Consider the following 12,756-nt stretch of genomic DNA (forward strand, 5'->3'; position numbering starts at 1 on the left):
CTCCAAAGTGACCTGTGTTTTACACTTCAGGCGCCTCGGGTTTTTTCACCGCTGATTAGCCTGTTTACGTTATAGCCGGGCTAAAAGTTTAATTTTATTTCCTCCGATAGACCCGATAAGAAAACCCGGCTTGAACTGGGACCAGCGTGGGAAACCATTCCCAATCACCCCTTTCCTCTCCACTCCTTTTCGTTTCAGGTTTGCTCTCGAACCGCCCAAATCATATAGCCTTCTGTTCCTAACTCTTCATGACGTCACTCCCTTCCCAAATCCCACTCTTCTGACGTAACTTTCACCCCGGGGCTCCGGGAGCCTCTCGGGTATCTCCTGCCCCGGGGCCGGGGTAAAGCACCCGGGGGGCATCTGCAGGGAGTGCGCAGAGGCATTTTTACCGAGAAAAGGCGGGCGGGGGGACGTTCGGTGCGGAAAGGCACCGCTGGGGAGGTGCTGCCAGCGAGGTAGCCATGGCTCCTGCTCGCTGTGGCCAACGGGGGAAGGAGGCAGATCGGGAAAAAAAAGAGTTTGTAGCCAATTAAGGCAAATTCTCCCATGGGCACTTCAACCTCCCGAAGAAGGGCTGGGGGAACGCCGTGTGCCGGCGCGGTGCGGTTGCTCTTTCCCCCGCTCCTGGGTCTCTGCAAATCTGATCCCTTACCAGGGTGCATCAGGGAGGAGGGGAAGGCTCCGCTCCGGCCGCATCCCCGCCGCCCCCCCGGCCCAGGCAGCCCCGGGAGCCGCGGGCATCGCCCGCCGGGCCGGGCCCCGGTGCCCCCGGGGCGCTGCGGCCGTGGGGGCTCGGCGGGCGCGGGTGCGAGGCGGTGCGAGGGGTCACTTTGGTGACTATCGCAGGATGGAGTGTATTCTTTTCCGAGCCGTGTTTATGTAACTTAATGTACTTTAGAAACTGCTGGGGAGTTTCGGCCAGGCTGATAAGCGTAGCGGTTATTACAGGCGACGTGCCGGCAGCTCTCCCCCTCTCTTCTCCCGTCCGCTTATCCGCGCTACTTAAAATATACTTTTATCAAGGCCACCCCACGATACGGAGTGTTTCCATTCCCCAGCGGCTGTGACATTGAAGCGGACTTATCGATCGGGGCATCGGCAGCACTCAGGCTCGCCCAGCCCAGCGGGGAGCTGCCGGCCGGGCGGCTCCGCGCTTCCCCGCCGCTGCCCGGCCGCGCAGGGCTCAAGCCCCCGCCGCAGGCACGGCGGCCGAAGCCGGCGGGGCAGCCGGCACCAGCCGGGGAAAGGGGGATTTCAGCGGCAGCCGAGGGAGAGGGGCCTTTGCCACCGCCCATCACCTCCCTCTCGGGCCGGGCGGGACAGCCTCGGGAGCTGGGGCAGCGCCTCGTGAAACTCGCCCCCCGAAGCAGCAGGGTCCTGTATACACCAGAGCAAGGGGGGGAGGAGGGAGGCACGGTGGGGGTGCCCTTTGGCAGCGATCAGATGCGTCCCATGGCGAGGGGGGAGCCCCCGGTTCACAAGGACGAGGAGGGATCATTTCTTCTTTCCCCAAAACCCCAGCGAAGGGCTGCCGGCTGCTCCGAGGCCGGGCTTGAGCTCCAGCCTCTCTTGCTCGTTGCAGACAGCAGGCTCCGGGCCCCCCCCGGCTGCCCCCCCCGGGCAGGACACCCTGCCCCGGCTCCGGGGAGCCCTCCCCGCTCCCGCCCGGCGGCTGGGCTCTCCCCCGGGTTGAAGCCGTGCCCGGCGGCGGGGAGCGGGGCAGGAGGTTGTTCCCCCCTGCAGTAAGCGGCCTCCCCACCACTGGTGACCTGCTGCCGCCGTGCTTTTGGGTGATTTCCACGGTGTATTCCACGGTGCTCAAACAAGCAGCAGGCAGCAGAGAGCCCGCACGAACTTTTATGCAATCGATGGCTAAGAGTGTGGGGTTTGTGTTGTTTTTTGTTTGTTTTTTTTTTTTTTTTAATAATGATCTGCACTTCTTTTTATTTGCCCTCCCTCCAGTCTCCGAGGTCCGCCTGGTTAATGATTTCAGCCTTTAAAAAAAAAAAAAGGATTAAAATCAACAAAACGCGCGGAGGAGAGGCTCCTGTTGCCGCGTAACCTGACTCCCGGAGCCGGCGCTCCGCGGTACCCGCACGGTGAGCCCCGGCGGGGCGGGCAGGGAGAGGGCGATGCCCTCCAGCTCTCGGGGTGACCGGGAGGCAGCACCCTAAAAAACACGGTTACGATTTAGCCGCTTCTGTCCAACAGGCGCATAGGCACTTTGTCTCTTTCCAACACGTACACAGAGGCTTTGCAAATGCGGAGCTAAGGTCCGCTTTTATTGCTGCTCTGCGTTTTTATGGATTTTTAGGGGCCGGTGACGAAAATGGCCTAATTCCGATGCCTTTCTCAACGGGTACCTTAACGCCCTCGCTACGAAGCGGTGGGGCTGGGTTTCACGTATTCCTTGCAGTAACGAATATTATATATTATCTTTAATTGCAGGGTCAGGCCAGAAGGAAAGCCCCCCCGCCCCGGGGCCTCGCCGCGGGAGACAGGGCCGCGGGGCGGGTGCGAGCCGCCGCCGCCCGGGGCCGGGGGGGGAGCCGGCCGCCCTCCCCGCCGCCCCGGCTCCCGGGCCGGGGCCGTGGGTGACCCCCCGCGGTCCCTGCCCGCTCCTCCCTGGGTGCCGGGGAAGGCTTTCAGGGGTCCTTTCTGCTGGATCGGAGACGGAAAGCCCGGGGGAAAACTTCTCGGGCTTCTTGTTGCGAGAGCTCGCTGGGGGAGAGAGCTGGAAACGGAGGGACGCGGGGCACGGCGGAGCCGCGCTTCTCCTCCCCACCGCTTCAGAGCAGGGCTTCTCCTCATCCTCCCCCCGCCCGTTATCACCGATGTTAGGCAATATCAAACCCGATCTGCAATTAGCTATCCTGCCTCCGCCCCCATCCCCACAGCAGAGGTTGCAGAGACTTAATTCTTTTTCACTCAAAAAAATACAAAAGCCAAACAACCCGCACAGGCAAAGTCCCCCATCGCCACGTATTCCCTGGGCCGGTCGTCGGCAGTACCGCAGACGGCTACGAAAATATCGTTTTCTGCGTCGAAACCTGCTGGACAAACCCCCCGCGCAAGGTTGCCTTCTTATTTCTCTGCCCGGGAAATAAAAGAAACCATCAGAAGCGGTCAAAACCTTTCAGCGAAATGTTTTCCCCAGGACAAAATGAATCCGTCCTCCTGGAGGCATTTTGCGGGAGCAGCTCTGTTTCACCCGTGTCCGTGCTGAGCTCCGGCGGAGCCGCTCCGTTTCTGTCGGCATCGTGGCAACCCCTCGCCTTCCCTTTTGAAACCGTTTTCCTTGCCATTTGCCTGCCTCACCGAAATGTCTTGAGACCCCGCGCCAAATGAAAAAAAAAAACCAAACCACAAACGAAATTCGCAATCTCAGCTAAGCAAAACGCTTCGCTTGATCCAAACTACTAATTTTTCACTTGCTGCTTTCCTGACAAATGTCAAAATTTGGGGACTTTGTTCCTGCTTGGAACGAAAGTTGATTTTTAAAACGTTAAAATAATACCTTCCGGAGCGAGTCTGACCAGTTCTGTAAATGCAAGTCCTATTGGATTGGAAAACCAAATCAAAACAACCACATCACAGAATTAGCGATTTCACAGTTAACAGCTCGGAGTAATTAGATAGCCTATTAATAGCCTCGCTCCTCGCTGCTATAAAACGTAGGTGGATGGCTCCTGCCTTGGAAGGTATGCGCAAGCATACCACGGGAGGTAGGATAGAGACCGAGGAGATGGGGAGGGGGGGTGCAGGCCGACAGGTAAATGCGTGTACCCCCCTTTGCTGTGCCCCCCCACCCCCGCAGACCCCGGCTTTTCCCTTCGTTTGCTAGACCGAGGTCTCGGAGCAAGCGGCGGAGGTAGGTCCCGGCCAGGCGGGTCCCATCCCCACCAGCCCATAGATAAGAGATGCTGCTAATTCACCTCCGAGGAGGCGACCCCTTCCTTCCCTTTTTGCTCTTCTTACCCTTTTTGTGGTTTTTTTGGTGTCTCCCCCCGTCCCCCCCCGCCCCCGGCTTCGCGGACACAGCCCTCTATTTGCAGGTATAAAAGTATAAATATATACGTTCGCCGTGTGAATACCGCAATTTCCATTTCGTTCGTGTAATCACTGGCAGTGTTTATCCGTTTTGCTTAAGCCTCCAGGACCAGAGAGGCTGTGCAAATAATTCATGCTTTTCCCTTACTTGGGAAAAAGGTTGGTTTTGTACAGCCGTTATTGCTGGTCGTGTCGAATTTATAACTCATTGCTAAAGGACATCAGTATTTTGAAACAATAAAAAGAACAATTAAAAAGCCTGTTGTCCCAAAAGGTGCTTCCAACGAGGTGGCTATATTGTGTTGTTCCACTGCTTATTGACTTATTTTAAAAGGTCACAGATGACTGAATTTTAAGGAGTCTTTATTTTAATTCCAATTAGATGAATACGAGCAAGAAGGAGTGTAGTCTGATATACATAAGGATTTTTTCATGCTGTAATAATTTCTTAAATTTTTTTGCATACATACATTTCACATACATCGTTTCTCAATTTATCGTCCTCAATGGGCGTAATAGTTTTAATATTTAAAGATGTAACACAGTAGTAGCAAAGCAGATGGGAATAATCCCGATGTTACTGGGGTTTTTTTCGGTCTTCGTAGTATGGATAGAGTTAGCAGCCTTTTTCTGAAGTAACCAGTCCTCGGAGTAAATCAATGTGATGGCAGGCTGTACAGTGACTACTATTTCCAAGAAAAAGAAAGGACTTAGGCATTTTCAATAAACTCTGAATGTACGCAACAGTATTACAGGATAACTTCAGGGATTTGCTGCTAACATCCATCAGTAACCAGGATGGTATCTGGATCATGCGTTTAGCATTTACTGATGACCAGCAAACATAAATTTAGTCACACACGACTGTAATATTCACCTGTGAAATAACGCAAAAAAAGTTTTACTATAAATTTACATATATTATTTGCTTTGCAGCAGTGCGTTTTCATTGTGACACTGCTGTAGGTTGGGTTTTCTGATAGTGAATCATGCACTGACTCGAGTGCATGTGAATCAGTGCCTACAAAGAAGCCCTGCTTCTGTGTCTCTGCTCATTTATCCAGATCCTAAAATGGTCTAAGGCTACTCATTCAGCTGGAATTCATCCTCGTTCACAATGACCAAAGCATGAAGAGCCGGTCCACAAAGCCAGTTCCACAGACCTCCATGGAAATACCTGTTGAAGCAGTAAACCTTGCTTAACGGATCAGTTCTGAGGTTAGCAACAAGAATTGCCACTCAGCCCTTCAAGTCATGGTTGCAGCTTAACCAAGCTGGCTTTAAGCAGATCCTGTCCCAAACCCCAGATGAATATTTGGACAGCTAATGCAGAGCTTTCTGCTGTCACAGCTCGGAAGCTGATGGTCCCAAACCAACCCAATCAGCGCTAACTCAGCAACTACCATAGTTCCTGTAATGAACTCAACAACAGTAAAAGTAACATAGACGCTCTCCATGTTTTATGTCAGGCTCTGTCAGGTTTAACGGCATCTCTTTATGATGCAGATGCCATGCTGTTGCATGGACAGTAAGGATGGCAGACCCTAGCTCCATGGCCAGCACAGCCCTATAAACTTACATTGCCCTTACTTCTAGGGGCCAGTGATCCCGGCAGAAAGGAGGACAACAGCAGTTACAGCAGTAGCATCTCATGGCGTCACACCTAAATCCAACAGAAGTGGACTATCAGAGCCCTGGGAATGTTGGGAGATGAAAACTCAGCAGTGCCCAGCTGGCTTGAGGGCTTTTCTCTAGCTATTTTCGGCTACCCCCCAAATGCCCCTAACGTGACACTCCACGCAGTACCACTCCCCACAGACCACCAACCAGTCTGTTGTGACCACAGCTTCAGGTAACATTACACAAAGCCAAACTAAGCCAAACTCTTTCCCTCCAAAAAAGCTCCTATCAGTCAAAACATTTCCTTTTATCCGAAATAAAGCTTTTCACGCTGTTTTTGGATTATTTAACCCTTTAAAGAAAAAGATCAACTTGGACACAAATTACCAGCAAGGTTCATCTTGAGAGGGCAGACAAAGGGTTTTGCATTTTCCTCTCTCTTGCAGTTTGGTAAGGGTGTCACACCTGGGGTGGTAGGAAAGGTCTGTCGTGCCTGGACCAGAAGCCAAGATCTCAACTCCTTGTCCCTGCTCAGCCACCAGAAACTGCAGCAAAACCTGCTGTTTTCTGCCTCCTGACCAGGGTACAGAGAAAGCAATGGCCCCTGAACTGTCTTAAACTGCTGTCTGTGCTTTGGGTTTAAAGTTTTAAACTTTTTTTACTGGAAAAGTTAGGGGCTAACGTGAAGATGCTCCAAGATATTTCACTCATGGAACTGGAGGGGGGTGTAATTCAGCCTAAAAACAGAATTTAGACTATACTCTTATTCTAGTTCTTACTACCCACAAGAATAGTTACTACTCATCTCACAAACAGTGTCTGTGACCTGTGCTAAGTTTTCAGATCTGTTTGGTTTTGCTTTTGATAACTTCAGCAGAACTGTTGAATGACATTTCCTTTAGCAGGAGTTTTCCAAACAAATTAACTTCATTTCTGCTTGCAAGAAATGGAAAAAAACATATTTTGCTTATGCCTGCTTGGAACTACGTGTGCCTCTGAGGTCCAGAAGGTGACACATCTTCCACAAGTGTTTCCTCTAATAAGTGTAGAGAGGAGAAACTAATGGTTGCAAGCTGTAGCTACTAGACGGTTAAAAATATTCCGTACAGAAATATGCTAACCATAGCTCAGCATTTGGACTTGTGGAACATGGAGGTGACTAGGATGAATCTACAGAGAGAGTCGGAAAGCAAACAATTAAAGCTGAGCTGGAAAAGGAGGCCCCTTGAATTTAATGGGGTTCCGTACTTGGACCCAATGAGCAGGACCGGCTTGGAAGAGCTTGGTTGAAGGTTAAATGTGAGTATTTTGGCTGAATTCTTCACGTCGTCTGGGCATTTTGGATACAACCAGTGTTATTACAGTGAAAGCAGAATACGTTGGCTATTTTGTTATGATTGAGGGTAGAATTGGAGAGAAATGCTAAGTGGATGGGAAGGGGAGGCTGATGGGGACAGTCTCATTCAGGGCTCCATTACTGTTTTCAAATGAACAGAAAAAATACAAGTTTGGAGTCAGCAAGTCAGTGCAGAAGGCCAGAGCTGCGGTAACAAGGAGGGGTGCCATTGCCCAGGTGCAATGCAAGGGGAAAAGAACCTACCTACCTCCTTGCTGCCTGGAAGATGGGGTGTGCATCCCAGCCTCCGCACCCTGGGACGGCCGCAGGGCCCAGGAGGCAACAGGGCCCCCAAATGTGCTCTTCCTCAGCACAAGGAAGAAGTGCTGCCCTGGGTCCACACCCCCACAGCAGGCACAGAGCTATGGCCAACCACCCCATGGGGCTTCAGAGGCTGGGGCTGGCTCACGGGCTGCCCTGAACCCACCCAACTCTTTGCATAAAAGCAGAAACCAGCACACCTAGAATTACACTTCACTAAAAGGAATAACAACGCATATCCTTTATGGTATTTAGCATTACAATGCTTCCCAGTATCTGTCAGTTGGAATGTCAAAAATACACCATTTAGTGTACTAAATTATCTTGTCAGTCCTCTATTTGGAAAGCAGAAACTTTCTGTCTAAAGCTCAAGAAGTAAATAAAGTCTAACGATGAAGAACCAAACTCCAGTGGGAGTTTTGCTGGAGAAAGGCCTGCACAAGTTGACCTATTTAATTAAAATGTAATAAAATGCAATTTCCTTTATATCATTACACTCTAGTGTCAACCTCAGAATCACAAATTTGTTAAAAATTGAGCAAAGTGGTTTATCTGTGGTTACCTCTTGGTAAAAAAAAAAAAAAAAAAAAAGGAAAAAAGCAAAAAAATGCTTTTAAGGAAATTTGTTAATAATTAAAAATAAATTTAATGGTCTAAATGAAGAGTACTGACAGTATTAGAAAGGGTAATGACTTAATTATTTTTGTTGATGTCAGTTATTCATTTGTGGGCCATCAAGCTATAAACTGGGGTAATTTATTGACTGCAATATAAACTGGATATGTGCCATATTATTCAAGAAAAACAATACACTGCAAAAACAATACAGAGAAGAGGTAATTTGTACAGAGTTCATGAGACAATTATATCATCTAATTACGAAACTGACTCCCTATGCCCTTGGCTCTATTTATTAGAAGAGAATTGAAGGACATACTAAACATACTCAGAGTCTGGTAATTTAAATTTAAATCCTGCCTGTACACCCAAGCATCCAGGAACTGGTGTGATCCAGCACATGGATCAGGAGTCCCGAAGGAGGCTGCCTTGATGTGGGACTCAGGGTACTACATCATTTTTCTGTGTGGTGGAAATTAAACTACTGCCCCATTTTGCTGAAAAGTGCTTTGAAACTCCGTCAATATCACAGAAAACATTTAATAATGTTAATAACACACACAAAAAATTGTAATTACTTACTTATTTCAAAACATGACAGCAGTTTGAAACCTGTCTGTATTTTACGTGCTTCACTGGTGCAGAGCCACTCTGGAGTAATGCAGCAGAAGCATTTGGATGCAAGTGGATGTGTTTCATGTTCAAACAGAAGCAAATCATTGAGGTGCCTGAACCGTAAGACATAACCAGGGCTCTGCACATATAACTCACTCGCTAACAGTGAAGCTCGTCAAAGCACAGAAATGACCAAGACCAAAACAAAAGCAAGTTGCTGAATTATTCTCCGAATTTCCAAACCGTAGCTGCGCTGCAACCTTTTGAACTCTCTTCAGATTTTTTTCCTTGAACTTTTAATGCTATTTAAGGAACGTACAAATATTTTCTTTGTTGATCATGTAATGAACTTCGTTAAATAAAACTGGTTTTTTGCATCTCTTCTGATGTTTTTTATTCTCAGTTTACTGTACATTTTGTATTTGAATAGATTTTAATGGGTGATATCTAACCATACGATAGCAAATTGTGGAGGAGGCTAATATTCAGAATGATTATTTGTTTATAAAACAGGGAAAAAACTCAGTGTCTCTTTATTTGTTTTTATTAATAATAATGCTGGCTTGCATACAATGCTTTTTAAAATTAATGCTATGAGAATCTAGGAGACAGAATAGCAAATGGAGAGCCTGGGAGACCTGGGTCTGACTTTGACCCAGGTAGGGAAGGCATAATTCTGCGTGTTGGAAGGTGCAATTCTACAGCACATTGGCCTTGGTGCAATCCCGGCTTAAGAAATCCTCTCCCTCTGCCAGGAGGGACTGTTCTGCCGGGAGGATTCACCCCAGTGCCAGCACAGCAATCCACTGCCTTCTTCCAGTTGTGTTAATGAAATTCATTGTGGGACCACAGTGGAAGAAAGACCATTGAAACAATTACAATTAAAAATAACTCTCCCTCTCCTCCTCATGCAAACGGTTTATTTTTAACTTCCATCACTTCAGTGCTCTGATTTAAGCGCTGCTCTACACGCAGTTGTTTTGGCACGACTGAGGAGGTGACAAACTGCAGGCCAGAGGTGGGAAAAGCATCTGGGGCAGGAGCTGGTTGCAGCAGCTTAGCTGCCAAAGGCAGCATATCATGGGACTATGGTGTGACAGTTCATGGTATGAAATTAAACTTTGCCTTTCCTGACTGTTTTCGTAGCCAGGTAGCATCTCTGCTGCAAATCCCTAGCAAAGAAGTGCTGAACCAGCGTTGCTTTCCTACCCCAGTCTGGCTCATTTACATTAGAGATTTGCAGTCACGTGAGTTATATCATGGAGAAACACAGTGTAGGCAAAGCCTCAGCCAAATCACGAGGCCTATATCCTTAAAGACATTTATTTAGAAGGCTAACTTTCAGTCAGTGGAAGGCTTAAATGGACAGGGTTAGGAGCAGGCATATAGTCAGGGACAAAGCCTTGGCCATAGGGCAACAGCCACGTACATGCCTCCGCTGTGTTCCCTTGCGGGTCTCTGATCACCGGCTTACGTGTTTTGCTTACATGCTAAGGATCAAGCTGTATATGTGATTCAGGACTGAGTCAGAACTTCTGCCAGGTCATTTTGGCCATGATTTGGGGTTCTTCCATCTTTTCTTAAAGCGCAGGCCATGAGTCACTTGCTGAAATCTCCTTTCTTATCTCTCCAACTTCCTGCCACTTCATGGACCACAGGCGATGGTGGCCCTTTGATTTCTTCTGTCCTCTGCCTGTGATTTTTGTCCCTTGAGAACTCAAAAGCTACAACCTAATTTGAATTTTTGGATACAGCTATGTAAGCACTTGGGCAAACTTGCATAGCCTTTAGCATACAGGAAGTCAGATAATATCTAATCTTCTACCCATTAGGGTAAAAGTGTGTCCCTAGCACATTATTAACCAATGCATTCTGAAGCAGACAACACAGTACATCATATAACCCATCCTACAGTTCCCTATATTAAAAGCAATCATCTGACTTGTTCACGTGTGACAGCATCACAGCATGACATCACCCAGAACCCACTGAAGTCAATGGAAGAAATGCCAGTTTAGGTGGGTTTGGACCTCTCCTCTAGTGCCTCAGGTAACTCACCTTACACATCACAATCTGGGTTTTGAGCCTCCACCGTGTTCATCAGCCATTATTTTTCCTTCTAGTCTTGACCTAGACTAGGGACCTAGAAGATTTTGTTACTGATGGCCGGTACTTTTGGCAGATTTAAGACTTCAGTGTCAAACTTTTCAATAAGAAGACCTTGTCTGCCTGTGCAAACACATTGCTTCTCTTCTGCTCCACACGCACTGTTCCAGTCCTCCCTGAGGTTAGTTTCAAATAAATTTAAAATAAAATAATGTCTCAATGGCTCTAAAGGAGCACTTCCATGGCACTTTACTGTATCTTGATGGCATAAACAAAATACCTAATAAAAAAGTCACCCTTGAAAATCATCTGGCTCACAAAAGTGTGATTTTTGTCATGGAATGGGGTGGCCCAAGCTTGGCTGGACCAGGTTGGACCATCAGGACCTGCAACCCTTCAAGAGCTCTATGGAGCCTTAGTCCTTCATTGTCTGCAGAATTAGCCCTGGAACCATTTCTTCAAACTATGGCAAGAAATAAACTTCCTTACGTGTTCAGCTACTTCATGCTTATCTGCTATTTCTAAACTCCTTCCCATCACACAGGGAGGATAGGCTCTCACTGATTTCCGTGACTTTACCTGCACTGGAGTATTTTTCTGCTTGTCTGTGAACCTCATTCATGCCTTTTCTGTCCTCACTTCCCAGAGATGAAGCATCAAACAACCCATACAGAGCATATAGAATCTACATACTCACTCTGAGGACTGCAATATATGGTACGTAAAAAATTTTTTTTAAAAAGAATGTATTTTCCTAGTAACCCTTACATATCCATCAAGCTGGCAGTTATTTCAGAGAAGACTCATGCAACTCAATAAAAAGCCCTTACCAAAGTCAGCCAAAATTCCAAGAAAAAAAAATAGAAAGGCAGGCAGGCAACTAATCCTTTTTGGAGCTGTCAGATTGTGACCTGAGGCATGCTTTCAGAGGATAGGCAAAAATCAGATTCTTTCCCAAATGAGGAACAATATGATGCTTTAAGTATGGAAGGCTAAATGATGAGTATACAGTTGCTGCCTGCACTGAAAACATTCCCAAGAGGAGGACTGGTCCTCTGTAGTCGTAGTGGATGGTTACAAACCGCCAGACAGGCACAACTGACTCAGAGCTCCCAGTCCTGCGCTCCCTTTTCTGGCTGTAGCTTATGTAAAAGAGTAGAAAGAAGGAAAACCCATGGAATAATGAAGGTGAATGCAATAAATATACCTGAGCCTGTCAACTTCAACTAGTGGTTAATGCCACTAGAGAAACCCTGCAGAGCTTTAAGCAGTTCTTAGTGATGAAGATTTATGAAGCCCTTTTAAAAACTTCATTAAGGGGTCAGAGAGATTTAAGTGGCCTTGCAAGCTCTGCACTGAGCCAAGAGATTCACTTTGCAGAAATTCAGCCAAAGGCAGCAAGGGGAGAGTTGGCTTGAAAGGACTCATCACGCACTCTGGCCTGGGAGGAACAATGCTGGGTACCCTATGGATCTGGGCAACACAGCATGCTGATGAAGTCCCAAGCAGGGTTGTAGCATGTAAGACAGTTAAAGGAAGCTGCTTAGCAAAAGTAATCGCTATGAATAGGGTTAAGGCCAGCGTACTATGCTAAGCAAGCCAAGCCTGCGTACCGCTCACATATCTCTCTTCTTCCAGCTTCCCTCAGCTTGTCCAAAGTATGGTAAAGTATTTTTGTAGTTCAGATGAGATGTGTTTTCCTCCTTCTGACAACAAGTGCTGCCTGAATCCCTTCAAATCATAGCCCAGAATCTTACCTTCCATGCTGATGCCTCCAAGCAGTTGTTTAGAACTGTGATTATTTAGATATAAATAGCAGTGCTCATTAATCTAGCAATCACTTACTCCCAGCTATGAAAATGCAAATTGGGTTGTTTGTGTTTTCGAGAGAGAGAGAAGCTGGTGGCGGTAGGTGGGAAGGGGAATGTTCCTGGGTGCTGCTGTTACCACCCTTTTGTCTCGCTGTAAGCCAGGGAACGTTTCATCTGTACCCTGCAGAGCTTTGCTGGGCCCTATTTCACCACCGCTGAGGTGGGTGTGCATCACGTGCATCTTGTAAAGGTGGTTCATGGACTGATGGATTGGGT

The sequence above is a fragment of the Ciconia boyciana genome, chromosome 2 (assembly GCF_034638445.1).
Source record: "Ciconia boyciana chromosome 2, ASM3463844v1, whole genome shotgun sequence".
Lineage (NCBI taxonomy): Eukaryota > Metazoa > Chordata > Aves > Ciconiiformes > Ciconiidae > Ciconia > Ciconia boyciana.